The following is a 17884-nucleotide window of genomic DNA, read 5'->3' on the forward strand; positions in this document are numbered from 1 at the left end:
GATTTATTTACATTATTTAGAGTAAACACATGAAGTAAGCCGACAGTAGATCGGAAGCTGCGGCCCGTGGCAAGAAGCCCGAAAGAGTTGAATGAAGGAATGCTTCTCTCGGCTCCCTGTTTCCCCTTCGGTGCCTCGAGGTCACGTCCTTTTCGGCGAATCGTCGAGCCCGCTCAGGTGTCGCCATTTTCCTGCAATGGTAGGCCATGCGAGTTCAGTCATATACGGCGGGGGGGGGGGGGGGGGGGGGGGGGGGGGGGGGTTGTAGCTCCAAGGGCTCTTCCGTAGAAAGGGTGACTTGCCACTGGCGTTGCCTGTCGGCTTGCAAGCGCAATCACAATAGGCCGATGGGGGTTCCGAGGACTTCACGGTGACTTGCCACCGGCGTTGTCTCTCGGCTTGCAAGCACCCTCACAATAGGCGGATGGGGGTTCCGAGGGCTTCACGGTGATTTACAGCCGTTGCTCCCTCCGGGTTGCAAGCGCTCAGCTGGGGGAGACAGGTTGTTTTAGAGCGAACTTTCAGAGCTGCAAATCAGCTTTGCTCGGGACACAGGTTACCTGGAATCGTACCAGGCTTCAGCTACACTTTCGGGAGGAGTCTAGTAGTAGGACAATAGCTCTACGTGCGGCGCACGAGGTGGGGGATGCCAACTTGTTTGGACGTGCTGCGCCTCGGGAACGTAGTTCGATGTGATCTGGTGAACTCGAAGGATGCCAGAAAAAGGCCCCATATCTAGCAGTCCTTAGAGTAACCATCCGCTGACGTTATCAACGGGATCAGCCGGCTGTTAGCAGTGGACTAGCATAGATTAGCATAACGCACTGCTACAAAATACCGGCCCTGGTAGGCATTTTTCTTTTGTCGAGCGTGCGTAGTGGTTGCCCGTGAGAGAACCTAGCACAGACAGAATTTGTCCAAGTCATGGGAAATCGCAAGGAGAGTGCTTCACGAAAAAGGAAAAGAGCCGTCGCAGCATCTCGCCGAGCGCGGGCAGCAGCTGCGTTTTCACACCACTCGAGGTAAGACCTTTTCCGTTACCGGGGTTTGTAACTACCATAGAAGGGGACATTCGATAAATCAAAGCACAGCAGCAATTCCAAAAAAGTGTTTTATCCATTTGCGTTGGAGAGCTGATTCTTTAGTTTAGACATAATCGTGAAGGAAGGTGAGCAACACGACATAAAAAGGCCGTGGTGGGAGCCTTACCTTGTAATTCTGGCGATGACCGGCTCATTTGTGGCGGTAGGCTTTTAGCATACATGGTAAGGCAGTGAGCTTTGACGGGCTATGAGGTGCTTCCTATTGTCTCGTTGTTTCGGGCTTTGTATCATATGCAGCCGGTTTACATCAGCTATGGCAGCGTTGTCGACACCATATCTGTGCATCTGGTGCAAGTGCATATAGCGCACATATCAGGGGGAGAACAAGAATTTTGTCAACTGTTGATTGAATTATCCAGACGAAATGGTGAAGTAAGAAGAGTACTGTTTCATTTTTTCAGGAAGGAAGGATCGCAGGAGAGCAGTGAGCAACAGCGAAGTGCAGCCTGCACTCCGTCCTTGGAAGACAGTGGCACTACCATAGAGGATGGCACAACGGTCGAGTACTGGGATAGTTTCGGCATCGGTGAAGAGCCTCTGCCGGACCTGAGTATTGAGTCAAGCTTCGCGTCAACTCAGCCAGAGGAGCCGAACATCTCCGGGAGGCGAATCGTGTCACTGAGTCATTTTGTAGATGCTGTTCGGAGTCTCGACAACCACATGTGCCCCAAGTCGACTGGTCGCTTCGTATTTGTGAAGGAACGCAGAGTAGGGCTGTGGTCAGAGCTTACGTTTTCCTGCACTGAATGCGGGGAAATCAAGAAGTTGACGACTGACCCCGTCCCAGAACCAACGTCCCTCACCGACAAGACAATATTAGGGATCAACGATGCTGCCGTGTGGGCTTTTATGAGCATCGGATCTGGCCACTCGCAGTTCGAGGAAGCGATGTCCATCATTGAAGTTCCCGCTATGAGTAAAGGGGCATTTCTTCGTCGAGAGGAATCTCTTGGAAAGGTAAAGTTATTTACACACACTTTTCTGTTTTTATGCGGATTTGGAGTGGAGTTGTTAGAAGAACTAACGTGACGTTGCAGCTGTGCTAAGCATTTAAAAATACGGCATAGTGCACATCCCCCCATTCAATCTTTAATCGTTGAATCTAAATGTTCCTGGCGCAATTACAGGATTGCCACTATGGCGGCAAACCTGCAGTTGATATGTTGATCCATGCACGCAGGGGTCACGTTACGAAGTGTAACGCCGGCATTGTGAAATGTTTTGAGCTCATAGTCTGGTGTAATTTTACTTTGTTTCAGTGCTGGAAAGCCGTTCTTCTGGACCAGATGATAAAAGCAGGCAAGGAAGAGAAAACACTCGCAGAAGAAGCCGGAGATTTTTGTGAAGATGGCGTAACCCCCCACATCACAGTGATTGTCGATGGTGGTTGGTCGCATCGCAGTCACGGACACCGGTATTCCGCCAATTCTGGTGTGGCTGTTATTATAGGAAAGCTTACTAAAAAGCTCCTATACTTAGGAGTGAGAAACAAACTGTGCAGCACATGTGAACACTACGCCAGGACGGGTAAGGAGAAAAAGGAGCATCTCTGCTATAAGAATTGGAACGAAAGCTCAGGTGCAATGGAGTCCGATATTATCGTTGAAGGCTTCCAGAGGAGCGTCGAAATGCATGGTGTCGAATATCGGACGTTCATAGGGGATGGCGATTCTTCAGTCTTGCATCAGATCCTTACAAAAGTGGAATATGGCCGTTTTGTAAAGAAGAGGGAGTGCGCGAACCACGTAGTGAAATGCTACACCACTTGCCTCTACGCTATTGCTAAAGAAACTAAAGGAATTTCAGCCTACCTAAGTGGTCCCAGAATTAAGCGCATAAAGAATGGTGCACGGAAGGCTATCAAGCATTATGCCAACATTCTGCGGGATGTGCAGGGCACTGCAGAAGAAAAAGATGCACAGAAAGCAGAACTCACCTTAGAGCTAGCTGCCGACCTCATAAATGGTCCAAAACATGTGTTTGGGTGCCACGACAAATGCAAGAGCTATTTTTGTGATGGCACCAAAGGCGACAACGTTTATGAGAATATGCCTAAAGTCCTCCAGCTGAAAATAGTGACCGCCGCCAACATAATTGCGGAGAAAGCTGGCCGTCTTGTCACGAATGACACCAGTAACCTTGCCGAGGCAGTAATGTCACTGGTAGCCAAATTATCTGGAGGAAAGCAGATAAACAGGTGTCAGAAAGGCTCGTATGAACACCGATGTTATGGAGCTGGGCTCAGCTTTCAGCTGGGGCCCCACTGGCATTGCGCTACAACCAAGGCGGTCACCTGCAAGAGTCCTGCAGCCATCTTGAAGCGCTACGCAAACAAGAAATTCTGTCAGAAGGCTAGCAAAGAGTCTCTGAGGCAAAAACTATTTGAGGAAAATGGCCACCTGCAGCGTCGGCGTAAGGAGTCCCCGATGAAAGACTCAAGGTGCCATTACGGCCCGAACTGTCAGAAACCCGATATGCCGCTTGAACAATTCTCGGAAAAAGAAGCAAATATTTTGAAAAGCCTGCAGGTGGACAAAAAACGAAGGATTGAGATTGAGGAGCACACGAGAGGTCAAGCAGACAATTGCACGTGGCATGTAGAAAGGCAAATGCGTCTAACTGCATCCAATTTTTACGCTGTGTGTAGAAGAAGAGAGTCGACGCCGTGTGACGCACTCGTGAAAAGCCTACTATACAAAAATAGCTTCACTAGTGCCGCTCTTGAGCATGGTAAGCAGCAAGAACAAGTCGCAGTGCGGTTGTACGAAGAAGAGACGGGAACTCGCGTGCAACCATGTGGGTTATTTGTTGATCAAGAGTATGGTTTCTTGGCAGCATCTCCCGATGGATTAGTTGGGAGCGACGGTATCTTGGAGGTCAAGTGTCCGTTCACAGCGAAGGAGATGGAACCATGTGAGGCTGCTAAGAAATTCAACCAGAGGAGCCAAATCCTCGAACCACCCGCACTAAGCAATTCTCATAGGTACTACTATCAGGTTCAAGGCCAGCTAAATATCACCAAAAGAAGTTTCTGTCACTTTGTTGTCTACACATCAAAAGGAATTCACGTACAGCGGATTGAAAGGGAAGAAAGCTTTTGGAAATTGAAAATGCTTCCTTTCCTCATCAGATTTTACAGAGACTGCCTTCTTCCCGAAATTGTAGATCCTCGCATTACGCGCAGCATGCCCATCCGCAGGCCACAGTGGAATGAGCGAGCTATTGAAGCACAGCGAAATATCAAAGAAGCTGCAACGAAGAGCAAGCTGACAAAGCACAGTAGCCTCTCCGACGCTCGCCGCGACCTCGACTCGTAGGCTTGCCGGTGTGTCAGCTCTGTGTTGAGGAGCTGTTCCTACCATAGCGCGCACTTTTATCAGTAGAAGAGTACGCATTTGGGCTGGTTGCTTCATGATTACGAGATAAGATTACATGTACAAGATTCCCTTTTCATACAAGCGTTTTTATATCAGCCAAACGGGGCGGTGCATCAAGGACCGCATGCGCGAGCATTCAAACAAAGTTCAAAAACGAGCTAAAGATAGTCAGTTATCATTGCATTGTAATCAATGTGGCTGCAAGCCGTCTTTCAAAGATGTGACCTACCTGTCAAGCTACCTCAATGACCGCGCACGCCTTATTTTCGAAGCTTTCCACATTCATGTTAGCGGCGAAGCATGTGTAAGCCTTCCCTCTATTTCTTTCCTTCCGAAGGAGATTGCCTTCCTATCGCATCGCAATCCTCCCTGCGCATGCCCAATTCTGTTGATTCTGTGGTTTGAGACAGCGGCGGAGTATATATATGCTGACTGAAAGAATAAAGGCACTTTGGTTGTTAGTCAGCGCTGTTGTCTGTGTCCCTTCACTCGTCCTGTTGTTTAGCACTGTTTTTTATTGCTTTTATCAGTGTTCGTGAACAGACGACTTGTAACGCTCTGTGTAGTGACTAGTCTTTTGAAGAATAGAAAAGAAAGAAAAAGCTGTCAAAGGTTCCACTCTGTCTTTCCTACGTGTCGTGTTTTAGATAATGGCGTCCTCCCTATTTTGACGCACGTTTCTAATGGATAGGCTCTTTTTTTGTCATTGGCGCACGTGCGCCCTGGCAGTGTTTCAGTATAAAATCGACCTGAGTATGCGGTCCGCTCACGTTATCAAAGGGATCAGCCGGACGTGAGCGGTGGATAAGACTAGCACAGAATAAAGGATACGCATTGTTGTGATCGACCTTTCGGTCCTCCTGGCGAGCCTGGGACTTCGAGCCGGAGCTGCGCCTGCTGAGCGGCCAAGGCCTCTTCAAAGGGCACCGATGAGCTGCCCCCTTTCGAGCCGGTGGACGGGATGTTGTGATCGGCCGTTCACTCCGCGACACCCCTCGGTCACGGCTCGCGCGATTATGGTGAAAGGGCCGACAGCCTCGACAAAATGGTTCTCGACACGGATGAATTATGACCAGCGCGGGAATGCTTTTCATGAGAGGTTTCAGAAATTAGCAATGATACGGCTGCCACCTTTCAGCAGCACAAACTGGCATATCCAAGCCAGAGACGCGCTCAGTGCGATGATACTTGAACGTCTGTCCAACAGAATTTCTTCACCATATTTTTTTTAGAAAAATATCGACTCGTGTGACGCACGTGTCAGCTGCTGAAGTCAAGGTGACTGGTTCTACACCATGCTGTACCGGCCGCATTTTGATGGCGGCGATCTGCAAAATTACCCTTGTTTGAAGCATCGCGAACCGTGGTTGACATGACAAAGGAAGCACATGATAGTAGAACATGATTCGCACATATTTCACAACGAGACTGTGGCGCTGATGGCGTGTTTCATGCCTGCTTATCTGAAATTGGGCAAGAACACCGCTAAGCGACCTAGCCTTATATTATATTACTGTACGTGATGAAAGTGTGCTGTGTACCATGGGTTTTTTTGTTGTACGTACGCTCTTTCCTTTGTCCTTCGTTTGCATACATAAACGGTAATAGCTGACCTCAAGGTCTAGGTCCCGAAGAGAGAGAAAGAAAATAAAAAAAATGCTGTCAAAGGTTCCACTCTGTCTTATAGGTGTCGTGTTTTAGATAATGGGGCCCTGCCTATTTTGACGTACGTTTCTAATCGATACGTTCTTTTTTGTCATTTGCGCATGTGCATCCTGGTAGTGTTTCGGTATAAAATCGACCTGAGTATGCATTGCTGAAGTGGGGATCGCACACGCCCTACGATTTGATTTGTGACTACAAACGAACCTAACAGACGATATGCAAATATATGGGAGTTCGCGGCCCTAAAACGCCCTACCTTCTAAAGAAAACTCACCAACAGTCGACCATTCCGAAAAACGAACGCCGAGGAGATCGTATTTATCGATTACGACATGTTTTGGTAGGCTATTCAAACCTGATGTGCAATTTCGCCTTTCAATATACTATTCTAACACTTCACTAAAAGTCGAGCGCGAACTTATAGCAAAAAGTCTTGCATATTGCATTTTCATAATAAACGTCAAGGAGAGAACATGTGACGAAGCGCACAAAAAAGAGCCACTCATATGTTGATAATGATGAATACATAACAAAATATCTGTTTAGTACACACAATATGCAGACGAGGGTCCCGAAATCAACAGACGAGAAATATGAAAAGGGAGCCTCGTGTCCAGCTTTATTGCGAATGCCCCGTCTATTTGTGTTTTTTCTCGCTAGCTCATACCCCCCTCCTCCCGAAACATGTAAATAATGACGGCATCCGACATACAGCCTTATTAGCTAGAGTGTCTCGTTCATGTGTTGTTTTGCACAATACCATGCGTGTCGAGAAAGTGTGATACATAACATCGTTACGTGCTTCCGTTATCTTCGCTTTTCTGTACCTCAATCTATTGTAGCGAGTTTTTATGACCTTGAAGTAAGCTAGGAATGTAATAGAGTGAAAACATTACATACATCACATATCAATAAAGAAGACAAACGCCTGCTTTAGCAAAGCCTTCAAATAAAAAATAGAAGAACGCAGTAATAGCGAAATTCGCTCTACAAGAATGCGCCTTTTTGACGAGATACCTTCAAATTTTCGACGTGTACGAGAACAGCATCCTCTCGGCAGACGAAAGCCCACGTGCCCGCTTTTGTCCACGGCCTGCATGTCGCGCGGAACAAAACAGCGCTGGCCACGCAATGTGAGAGTGCGCTGAGTTATCACTTTCCCTCTTCTCTACTATTTACCCTATGCTCCTGCTGGCCGACGTTCAGCTGTCAGCCATCCGAATTGTCAGGCCAGCAAAACTTCCCTCAGCCTTTTCTTCTCACAACCAAGAATAAAATCCACGCCTTGTCATCTACACGTGGTAAGTCCGTCGGGACGGCCAGGCAGGCGGTCACAAATACAGGGAAAGGAGAAAAAGAACCCGACACGGGCGCATTCGTCTTTCCGGAAATGTCTCATTTGTCGCGTAGACACTGAGGTCGACAGACTATCCTGCTTTTCTTTTGTGTCGTGTTCCTTTTTTTTATGTTGTTTTGTGTCGTGTTCCTAAATAGACACTAATCAAGTGGCGCTGCAAAGGCAACCTGCAGTGAGCTTCATGGTGTGAAGGATTTTGTCATATTATTGTTCAGTTGTATTCCACGTAGTAGTGACGGTGAAGAAAACAGTCGCAAAACTGTGACTGACGAAACGGACTTTATTGGGCGATCCTGTGCCCAGAAAGCAAGTTGTACTCTAAGCACAACGATAGCGGCAAACAGTCGGCGATCGTCGAAATCTGATCAGCGGCGAAACGCGTCGGCTTTTATACATGAGTAATCGAAGGTTCCACAGTAATCCCTGCTTCCCGCGTGTCTTCCAGTAAGTACCAGACAATTCGCGTCGCTCATACAATCAGATTTCATAAGCGTCGGTGACAACAAACAACGGATGGAAGTATCGACCACGTTCGAGAAACTTCCTATACATGCAGGCGCAGGCATGTCCTGCTCCGAGCGAGCGCTGTGCTGCATCGGCAAAGAGCATCCCTTCAGTCATGACTCAGTGGCGTCGCCTGGTGGGGGAATATGAACTACTCGCAAGATGGCTGCCGTAGTACCCCCACCTTAACCCTTTGAAGGTTTTTGCCGTACATGTACGGCGGCGGTTTTCTGCCCCACAAGGTCTTTGCCGTACGGGTACGGTTCCGACCCTACGTTTCAAATTTCGAGCCATAGTGACGATGCGTGCTCACCGAGAGGTGCTGCCACCTCTTAGCACTTACAAGAAGCGTTTGAAATTAGTGCTACCTTCTTGTGAAGATAAATAGAACTGATTGCTAGCTTCAGCGTGTCGCTCAGACTGCGGCAACGCCCCTTTGGCAATTTTGGTTTCACCGCGTGATCGCAACGGAGGCACGCGAAACGTCATTTTCTTTGTCGGCACTCTCTTGCAGAGGCGATAGAAGTTGATTTCTATCTTGATTGGCACTGCTCTTAGCTTGTTTATCAGCACCGTTCGCGAGGTATTCTCACTCTCAGTGGCAACGCGCTTTCGCGGTTTCGGTTTCGCCGCGTGATTGCAACGGAGGCGCGCGAAACATGGTTTTTCTCTTTGTTAGCACGCTCTTGCAGGGGCGGTGGAAGTTGATTTCTATCTTGATTGGCACTGCTCTTAGCTTGTCTATCACCACCGCTTATGAAGTATTCTCACTCTCTGCGGCAATGCACTTACGCGAGAGGGTGCATCAGACCTCTGCCCAAGGCAGCCGCAGTCAGAGATGTCATGCGTGCGCCAACACAACTCCTCGCTTCAGACACGCATTTTAGGTGTGCAGACTGCAATAAGGCGCTGTGCGTAGACCCGTGTTTCAAGGAGTACGACGCTCGGAAATACTATTGAACATTTTGCAGTTCTGAGTGATGCCGACACCAAAATACTGTTGCTAATTATTTTTTAGTATTTATTCCCAACTTTATACATTTTGTACATTCAAGACCCGCAATAAAGTAATTTGACCACCTGGGAAAGTTTTTTTCAAAATTATTCGACCCTCAAAGAGTTAATCGCGAGTCTGGCAACTTTTTCCGACTCTTCGAAGCTAGTTTTAACCAGAGATCAGTTAAAGGGACACTAAAGCGAAACAATAAATCAGTTTAGACTAATGAAGCATTATTTGAGAACCCTGCAGGCAGTCATTTAAAAAATAGTTCGATTATTAGATGAATAAATCTAAGTCTAATATACCGTATTCACACGATTGTAAGTCGACCCCTTTTTTAAAATTTGAAAGTCTGAAGTTGGGGGGTTGACTTACAATCGAAACCAAAACATGGCCCCGCCAAAAAAAGCCATACCAACGAGAGCTACAACGTAGTTACAATTTTATGTTTGCTCTATGACCCTACCCGTATCTTTTCGCTATCCCGCGTGTTTGTTCGCTTTTCGGAAGGGTTTTTCAACATTTTTGAGAGTCTTACAGTGCATGCAACACTCATGGGGGGGTGTCGATAGTTGATAAAAGCACCGCTGTTCCCATTTGCGGCGGCACCCTCAGAACGGCGGTGCTTGCGGGGAGTATCGGTAGTTCATGGAAGAGCAGACACCGCTCGCGGGTGTCTCTTTCTCTGATTAAGGGCATTGGTATTAGTTTGACTAACTTCTTGACGCGCTCCACTTCGGCTACATGCTACTTCTACGCTTCCCCAGTCGTCATGAGTGCTGCAGGCCCACTAATCTTTCGGCACTCGTTCACAGCAGTGTTCAAGAGGGCTGCCATCCTTTACGCCGAAGAAACAAATCACTGCGCAGCGGGCCGCAATTTCGATGTTTCTAAACGGGTGGTGTGAGAGTGGCGACTGCAGCGAAGCGAAATTTTCACCTGTGTGACGGCAAGTGAGAAATTTCCCACGTGCCGAAGTATGGACGCTTTCCGGAGCTGTAGGCCAAGCTTGCGGCGTACGTCGCTGAAATGCATGATCGGTCCCTGCCAGTGAAGTGCGACGTGCTCATGAAATAAGCCCGAACCTCCGCCTTAATTTTAAGGTTCTGCTCCGCCGTGAGTACGAGTGGCTGGCGGCAGAAGACTGCGAAATTACGCCAACCGGACCTGTCAAAAGAGCCTCCCTCACGGCTGCGTGTGGTTGGGTGCATTTGGCGTGGGCTGCTGTTCTGCAAGACGTCCTGGTGCGGTCATTTGCCAAATTTGAAATTTCGCTGGACCACGACGCGCTGTGGGACCGCAGCAACGATGACGATGGCAGCACTAGTGAAGACGAGTAGTCCAATGACCATGTCAGCTACTGATAAATTTTCGTTATCGAATGCGCCCTCGGGTTTTTTTTTTTGATCAAGCGATATGGGGGGGTCGACTTACATTCGAGTCGACTTACAATTGTGTAAATACGGTAAGTCTAAGTATCAGTATTTGAATTTCGCGCCGAAACCCCAGCGCCGGTACGTCAGCGTGACGTCAGGGATTCCAAAGTATGTTTTTGCATTTGGGCCGCATTGGCTGAATAAAGGTTCCCGAAACTTGCCATGTTTAATATTTGGTTCCTTTAGAACACAACGTAGTCAATCTGTACCGCTATATATAATTAGTAGGCCCTAGAAGATGCCATCAAATTCCAAGACGTCACAGCCCACAGGTGCGGGAACTTGGTAGGTGTCGCCACCTGTATTTCGTTCTTGCGCTTTTTCTGGCTTACCAAACGTGTTATCGTTGTAAGAGTGGTGTTTTTGGTGTTGTAGAACTGTAATTTACTGATGCAGAAGAAATCATTTTTCCCTTTAGTGTCCCTTTAACGACAACTGGTTGATATTTAAGAATAAACTACAGGACCTAACACAAAGATTTATCCTCAAAATAATGTTTCGTGAAAATCATTCTAAACCTTGCTACAAAACGGGTGGATGTCTCATTTTCCCTTTATTCCTTGCCTTTCCAAGACACTAAAAAAACTCCAAAACTAAAAGAAATGGTTTTATCGCGTTGCTAAACTAAAAGGAAAGCTCGAGGCGTGGGAAAAATACTACTCAGCCGAAAAAGAACACTTGACTGCAATCCCTGACGCAAACCACCCTTTCCTTAATAGCAACCTGCCACGCATGCTATGTGATAACTGAAAGAAATTTCAAGTGATAACCCAAAGAAAACTTCAAGCGGCGTCTCATCCTTAATAGAAAAAATTCAACTTTCCTTGTCAGCCGGCATTGACGAATCCAGCTTAAAACTACTAAAAAATATGATAATGCATTACTGCAGTGTCAGACATCCACCCGTTCGTAGCAATTGCTACAAAGGAAACCCATACGGGTTCCTCGAAAGAAAAGCCTCAGAGTTGAAGAAAAATTTGTCCTGGTCCGGGACTCGAACCCGGGACCACCGCCTTTCCGGGGCAGCCGCTCTACCATCTGAGCTAACCAGGCAGCTAGCAGATGGCAGGGCGAAGTCGGGTTCCGGGTTCGGGTCCCGGGTTCGAGTCCCAGACCAGGACGAATTTTTCTTCAACTCTGAGGCTTTTCTTTCGAGGAACCCGTATGGGTTTCCTTTGTAGCAACTGCTACGAACGGGTGGATGTCTGATTTTCTCTTTATCAATTACTTCTCTCCACCTTGCGGGTTTCCGCAGAACTACTACGTCAAACACTTGCCTTTGCTTCGTGTGTTGTCGACAAATTCGACTTCGCCCTGCCATCTGCTAGCTGCCTGGTTAGCTCAGATGGTAGAGCGGCTGCCCCGGAAAGGCGGTGGTCCCGGGTTCAAGTCCCGGACCAGGACGAATTTTTCTTCAACTCTGAGGCTTTTCTTTCGAGGAACCCGTATGGGTTTCCTTTGTAGCAATTGCTACGAACGGGTGGATGTCTGATTTTCTCTTTATCAATTACTTCTCTCCACCTTGCGGGTTTCCGCAGAACTACTACGTCAATTACTGCAGTGTATTTGAAATTGTTATATTCAGTCACTTTCCACAGGCCTCATTCCTAAAGACTGGCAACGAGGAACGTCGTTCTGCTTTAAAAACCTGGTTATATATGTTGTCCTCTTAACTGTCGTCCCATATCTCTAACTAGCGTCCCTTGCAAAATCATGGAACATGTTATATACTCTCACATTATGGACTTCTTAGACACTAACAACTTCTTCCATCCATCCCAGCACGGTTTACGCAAGGGGTATTCATGCGAGACACAACTAGCCATGTTTCGCAAGTCCATACTAACTTGGACACTAATCTTCAGATTGACGCTATTTTTCCGCATTACGCTAAGGCATTTGATGAAGTTCCACATCAACGGTTAATGCAAAAACTCTCTCGGTTAAACCTACAGTCTGACGCACTCCAGTGGATCAAGATGTTCTTGACTAATCGCTCTAAATCTGTTATCATAAATAACCAGTCCTCCCATCCTCTTCCTGTAACATTAGATGTCCCACAAGGCTCAGTTCTCGCCCCTTTTGTTTCTTATATATATCAACGACCTCCCACCACATGTATCTTGCCAAATCGGAATGTTTGCTGACGACTGCATTATATACCGCCGAGTAACTAACACTATGAATCAAGAAGCCCTCCAACAGGATTTTAACCACATACAACAATGGTGTGAAGATTGGCACATGACTCTTAACCCTAGCAAATGCAAGCTACTTTCCATTACCCGTCGACACAAGATTCCAGAGTTTCAATAAACAATCACTAAAGAGTCCGTAGAATATGTATCGTCTTTCAAATACTTAGGCATCACATTATCTAATGATCTAACACGGAACGAACATATTACTAACGTGATACCATCAGCCAACAAAACACTGGGATTTCTTAAACGTCATCTTCGCCTCGCCCCATCTCACGTGAAACTGCTTGTTTACAAATCGCTCGTTCGACCTAAACTAGAATATGCGTCCGCCATATGGGACCCGCATCATGCTAACCTCATAACTGATCTAGAAGTAATCCAAAATTGTGCTACAAGGTTCATCCATTTGTCTTACTCATATGATATCTCATAAAAAGCCAACAAACACTGACACCAAGGACAACATAGGGGGAATTAGTTGTGCTTAATAAATGAAATAAAGGAACGATAAATTAAGGGGGGACGTGGCTTTGAAAATCAACTTCCTTATTTCTTCATGGCTTTTGATGAAAATAGGCACAGATGTTTAGAATGTCTCCCTGATGCTTCCATAAAAGTTTCAGAGCTATATCTTGAGAACATTTTATTCAATTTTATTGAGCAGAATTTTTCTCCCTCTTACTTTCTGGAGAGCCTGGGGAACTTAAAAAACATGATAGAAGGCTTTTTAACTATTGGCTGCATAGCTAAATGCGTGCTGAAGGTCGTGACATTCTTGCTTCTTTTTTCCCTACACAAATTTTTTGGAGTGCCAGATTTTGTGTTACCTTCACATCAAGTGCACTTTCAGGGTGGACGAATAGCCATATTGTAAACTTACAAAGAGTCAAGATAAGAAAGCGAGAATGTCACGACCTGCATTGCAGCCCAAGGAACATGACAAAAGAAACGGAGTTAAAATATGTTAAATGGTAAAGAAGAAATCAGCTCCACAAACAGAGTAGAAAGGCAGAAAAACAGTTTCGAGAAAACGGCTCTCATAGTTTGGCCTTCTCTTCAGTTCTCTAAAAGGCACCAAATTCGTAGTCTTTTAGGTGTTTTGTGATGTGGCGCTTATTGTACATGTGGCCTCTGGTCTGGTGCACTCTCCCCCCTCCCTCTTTCTTTTTATAGGGCATTCTTTGGTGCTGCTGCTCTACAAAGAGCATGGTGCCTAGGTTTCAAACCAAGTGACGTGCAGAACTATGTGTGGGCATGAATATAGTTTCAGTGTACATTCAGGCAGCCTGTACCTGCAGGCTGCCCGAGTGATAGCAATCTCCAGTACAATCAGTGATACATTTTCTTTTTCTTTTGGTAGAATTGACCATGTTACTGAATGAAGGCTCTGAATGTCAGCAGCCTCCCAAGTCATCTTTACTTGACAATGGCTGTAGAACTTAGGATCAGAGAGCCAGTGATAGATATGCAGCTACTAGGTGCTTTCCAGAATTTTACTTTTGCATGATGCCTCGATCATTTCTGTAGCCAGGTGTCTGTGCCAGCCCAAGGGGCCTAGTGAACAGAGCTCACGAAGAGGTTCTCTTTATGAAGGGGTGGTATGACATATTGTTACGAGCTATCGTGACAATATGATAATAGAGTGAACGCGCAATATGCTTGGTTGAGAGTCCGAAGTGCCGATGTGCGAAATGCATAGCCGCAGATACAAGGAGCTGATGCGTTATGTGCTTAGTCGCGCAGTTCGAGGTGCCGACACGCGAAGTACCTAGCCGCGCAGTCCGAGGTGCCACGCGAAATGCATAGTCGCGGGCTCGAGGAGTCGAGACTCGACGCGCTTATTTGCGCAGTCAGAGGCGCCGATGCACAAAATGATTAGGTGAGGGTCCGAGAACTCCATGCGCGATGTGCATGATCGCCAAGTCAGAGACTCTATATGCGCGAAATGTTTAGCCACGTGTTCGAGGATTGCGTGCGCAATGTGCTTTGTCATGAATTCCGAAACACTGAGTGCTGAAAGGCTTAGCTGCATGTCCGAGGATTCCGCATGTGAATCTTGGTTGCGAAGTCCGCGTCGCAGACGCTCAGAAAGCTTAGCCGCAAGTCTGAAACGTCCACAAGCATAGGGATCGGCCACGCTACTGCGATGTCCGCATAGCGCCCATTTTGACACGTCGAGATTACGGTGAGTGGAGACGTCGAGTCGCGAGGTGCAAAGAGCCGAGCAGACGACGCGACCGCTGGACCAATGGCAAACCGTGCTGGAGTCACGTGGCGGGCGCGGCCAATCCTTCAATCACTTTTTGTGCGCTTGTTTCTGTATGGAGGAGATCGCTGAAACGGCAAATTTGATGACAGAGAAATGCGCTTTCCAACGAAACCAAGGTGGTGGCGCTCCGTCGCACCGTTCCGGAGATATTGTTTCGTGAAAAACGCTGTTCTTTCTTGATTTCTGCGAGATTTTTCGCCACCTTGGCTCATAAAACGAATTTTTTAGGGCACTTCTAAGTGGTTTACAGTGATGATATTTGGGTATCAGATAGAAAAAGTGTTATAGAAACTGAAAATTTGATTTGCACAAAATTGATTTTTTGACAATTTTTTGTTTTGCGATGCGAAAGCCGTGTCACCAATGGAAATGAAAGTGGATGAAAAAACTTCCGGCAGGTGGGGAACGATCCCACAACCTTTGCATTTCGCGTGCAATGCTCTACCAATTGAGCTACCGCGGTGTCGTTTCCCCATCCACTTTCTTGGGTATTTATGCTTCCTAGCAGAACCCTGGGATTGTTAGCCAGCACCACCACTCACAGACCTTGGCGGCGGACATGGAATGTCCTTTCTGCCGTCGGCGTCACGAGAACGTGATCTTTATGGGTGAAGGCAAGTGGTCAATAAACCCACACATGCTACCTGAAGGCATCAATATTGCTGGATTCGAGACCCTTGTTATGCAATAAACGAGACAAAAGGGGGTTAACCAAGGGGCCCAATTTTTATTAGTCATATCATAAAAAGCCAACACACACTGATGCCAAGAACAAGATAGGGGAAAGTAGTTGTGCTTAATAAATGAAATAAAGAAACGATAAATACATGGAAACGAAAGTGGATGAAAAAACCAATTAAAACGGATTTTTGGGCGAGTTGGTAAGCCATATTTGAAACAGAACAGCACTGTTTTGACGGGGACAGCAGGAAGAACGACACGGCGAGCGCTCGTCCATGTCATTCTTCCTGCTGTCCCCGTCAAAACCACACTGTTCTGTTTGAAAAAACAACTTGCCGCAAGTGGGGAACGATCCCACAACCTTTGAATTTTGCGTGTGATGCTCTACCAATTGAGCTACCGCGGCGTCGTTTCCCCATCCACTTTGTTGGGTATTTATGTTTCCTAGCAGAACCCTGAGAGTGTTAGCCATTGCCACCACGCATAGACCTTGGCGGTGGATGTGGAATGTCCTTTCTGCTGCAGGCGTCACGAGACATCAGTGTTTCAGCTCTGAAAATCAAATCTGCCTCATCACCTCTCTCAGTTTGCCGTCATTTAGCCATCCTATTATTGTACCACAAGTTCTATTACTCATCACTCAATCATGCACCTTGCATCATGCCAGCCTCGTACATTTCTCACAGCACCAACCACAACCTTCAAGTTTTTCACCCACATGCCCTGAACGGTTACTTTTTTACCTTCCTTCTTCCCACGTGCAGCTAAAAATTGGAACGGCCTTCCCCAATATATAGTTGATATCACCTGTGCATCATCATTCGTTGAAAATTGAAATAACCTTTTTTGTATATAAATCAGGGTGTCTACCAAGTAGGCATCTCTCCAAATTACCTGACTTTTCCAGGTTTTCCCCGAGTGGTGCAGAACTATGTTTTATGTCAGGACGGGCTGAAGCCATATCTCCCGATGCTGTCACTCTATAGTAAGCACATGAAAAAAATTATAAAAAAACAACTTAATTCAATTTGAATAGTAGGTAGTAGTGTTTAGGTTATTCAAAAAGAGAATAGAAGGGAGGGTTTAGTAAGATGCACCAAAAATAAAATTTTTCAAAAAAAATTGCAAATCAAGTCGGACATTCTCAAATACGAATAAAAAGGAAATGCTTACAGAAGCAAATATTTTTGAATATGAGCTATTTCTATCAAATGATAGCAAGCTCAGTGGTATGAGGCCTGAACTTGGTTACAATTGAGATTCTCTCTCTACAGCTCGTAAGTCAACCTCAACTGTCCTGATATACTTTCGGCCCGCGCATGACGCCTCAAGTGTTGTGTTTCACTGCTTTAAAGAGTTTACTTTGGTTTGGATGAGGGGGACACCTGCATCTCGGCATCAGCCAACACATTGTTTTTTGAGCTCGGGCTCCTTCAAAATGGTGGCAGCATGCTTCCTTTCCCGTTCATTCCTCAATGCGCAGGTCCTTTCTGTTCTTGTCCTCCTTCCGCCACTCGTTCGCCCCACGGACTATTTGAAACATCTTCTTGGTCAGTTGCACCATCCTCGTCCGATTTCTCTAACTCCCTAGGGGCCGCGAAAACGTCCGGAAAATTGGTCAGTTGGAAAAAATAAGTGCATGTCATTTACTGCACTTAAGGGCTCAAACCACCACAGGCAAATTTGAAAACGCTCCGAAGGTCTGTCAGTACACGTATTAGGCATATCGGTTCTCGTACTGTGACAGGAGATACTGGGTGCACGCGTCTATAATTAAGGAATACATACGGTGTCCTGTGGCAATAGCCCCTTGCCCCGCTTGTTATGCTTCACTGTAATACATTTGCGTATGCTTCACCAATCAACATTTGCTTACAGAGGCAAAGCTAACTTTCAGGAACCGGCATTATGCAACGCAACATGCTTTCCAAGCTGCTAAACCAATCGCGAGGACCACAATAGCAGAGTCGGTGCCATTGCTGACAGCAGTGAATTCATTCAATAAAAAACACGGAATCCAATGGCAAGAAGCTTCATAGCGAACGTCGAAGCAGCTAGGCCTAGCGTTGCTGCAGTGGCGGCACGGCTGCCAGCTGATCTACGTGTGAGAGTGCCGGTACGCAGCGGTGAGGTAATCGAAATGGCAGCATGGTGGCTTTGATTAATGCTGTTTTGGACCTGTGGTCATGGAAAAAAGTCCGGAAAATCGTATGGCAAAGGGTTCTTGCGTCCGAAATTTCAGACGTTCTGATACATTGACTCTATGGGGTGGTGCCGTGAAGCCGTCC

The 17884-nt window shown here is 46.6% G+C and overlaps 1 protein-coding gene and 1 non-coding gene across 5 annotated transcripts in view; both read right to left on the minus strand.

The window, feature by feature from the left end:
* The window catches only part of HDAC3 (histone deacetylase 3), a 204751-nt gene that overhangs the window by 141876 nt on the left and 44991 nt on the right, over positions 1 to 17884 (minus strand). The window lies entirely within an intron of this gene.
* TRNAS-GGA (transfer RNA serine (anticodon GGA)) lies at positions 11421 to 11495 on the minus strand. The gene has a single exon. It is a non-coding gene; the product is annotated as a tRNA-Ser (tRNA).

This window comes from Dermacentor variabilis, chromosome 10 (assembly GCF_050947875.1).
Source record: "Dermacentor variabilis isolate Ectoservices chromosome 10, ASM5094787v1, whole genome shotgun sequence".
Taxonomy (NCBI): domain Eukaryota; kingdom Metazoa; phylum Arthropoda; class Arachnida; order Ixodida; family Ixodidae; genus Dermacentor; species Dermacentor variabilis.